This window comes from Trichechus manatus, unplaced genomic scaffold, assembly GCF_000243295.1.
Source record: "Trichechus manatus latirostris isolate Lorelei unplaced genomic scaffold, TriManLat1.0 scaffold00317, whole genome shotgun sequence".
NCBI classification, from domain to species: domain Eukaryota; kingdom Metazoa; phylum Chordata; class Mammalia; order Sirenia; family Trichechidae; genus Trichechus; species Trichechus manatus.
Window position 1 is genome coordinate 878,969 of NW_004444253.1, and position 1,469 is coordinate 880,437.

General features: G+C 59.2%; 1 protein-coding gene across 4 annotated transcripts in view; it reads right to left on the minus strand.

The window, feature by feature from the left end:
• The window catches only part of NDOR1 (NADPH dependent diflavin oxidoreductase 1), a 13,956-nt gene that overhangs the window by 5,879 nt on the left and 6,608 nt on the right, over positions 1-1,469 (minus strand). The window lies entirely within an intron of this gene.

Below are 1,469 nucleotides of genomic sequence, written 5' to 3' on the forward strand. Positions count from 1 at the left end.
CTGGGGCGGGCTCAGGCCCGGCTCCCTCCACTGAGAGCCTGGCACTGGGGCGGGCTCAGGTCCTGCCAAGGGTCCTGTGGGCTGGGGCCCGTCCACCCGCACACCTGAGCACGTGCAAACAGTGGGGATGGATGTCCACAGTCGGCAGGACGGGCAGAGCCGAGTCACGTGGCCCCCCCACCCTCTTTCACCCGAGAAGACAGCGGAGCCCTCCCCACGGGTCAGCTTTGGGGAATACGGACGACGGACACACGGACTCTACGCCTGGTCCCCCGCGCCGGCAGCTGGGGGTTTCAAGGTTCTGGTGTCTCAAGGCGCCGTGCGTATCCTTGAACACCAAGTACTATTCCTTAAAGAAGAATGCGAAGCGACGTTCAGGGACACAGTTGTGTGTGCAGATAGTGACGGAAAACAAGCAGAGAGCAGCCGTCCCACCTGTCAGGCAGGTGGGGTGCTGAGGTGAAATGAGTTCCTGTATGTGGCCTTGTGCCTTGGTTCTTTTGGAAAAACAGCTTGAGAGGCAGCATGGCTGAGGGGATGTGCATGGCAGAGAGAAGGGCCTGCTTGCTTGCATGGCCAAGAGGAGCCGAGAGAGCCATCCTGCACCAAACAAGGGAGGGGTGGGATCTCCTCTGTGGGGGAGCCTTCCAGAGTTTCCCTATAAGCTTCCTGGTCCTGATTCCAAGTTGTAGTACCCCATTAATTAATAAGCTGCTTAACTGGAGGTATAGTCTGTGAATTCTGTGCAGCCACTGCAACAAATCATCGAACCCAGCAAAGAAAAAGACAGTGCCGTGGGGAGAACAGCTGGTGTCAGAACTGGTGAAGAAGTTAGAGTGGAAGTATGTCTGACCTCCGCCTCACAGGGATCGGGGGTGCTGCTCTCGATGATGATTCTCATTGTTCCCCCTGAAGTTAACTGAGGTCTGACACCACTTTTTAGGCATCCACGGTGTGGGGCTTAGGCTGGGCCCAGGGGCCCTCACGGTGCTGACCGTTCTTATCTGCCACTCGGATGGGCAGGCAGCATTGCCCACAGCATTGTTCTCTATGCTTTTTCTGTAAAAAGCCTTACAGATGTCATCGCACAGTTTGAGTCTGTACACACATGGGGAAGCCAGCTAGATCTCTGTGCCATCAGCACACGATGGTGACGTGTAGTGGGGCCGCCTGCATGCTGCCTCTGGACCCTGGACGAAGGCGGCCTCTCCTGCCCCACAGTGCCCCCGTTATGGACGAAGGCGGCCTCTCCTGCCCCACAGTGCCCCCGTTATGGACGAAGGCGGCCTCTCCTGCCCCGCAGTGCCCCCCTCATGGAGGAAGGCGGCCTCTCTCGCCCCACAGTGACTCCTCATGGAGGAAGGTGGCCTCTCCCGCCCCAATGTCCCCCTCATGGACGAAGGCGGCCTCTCCTGCCCCACAGTGCCCTCCTCATGGAGGAAGGCGGCCTCTCCTGCCCCACAGTGCCC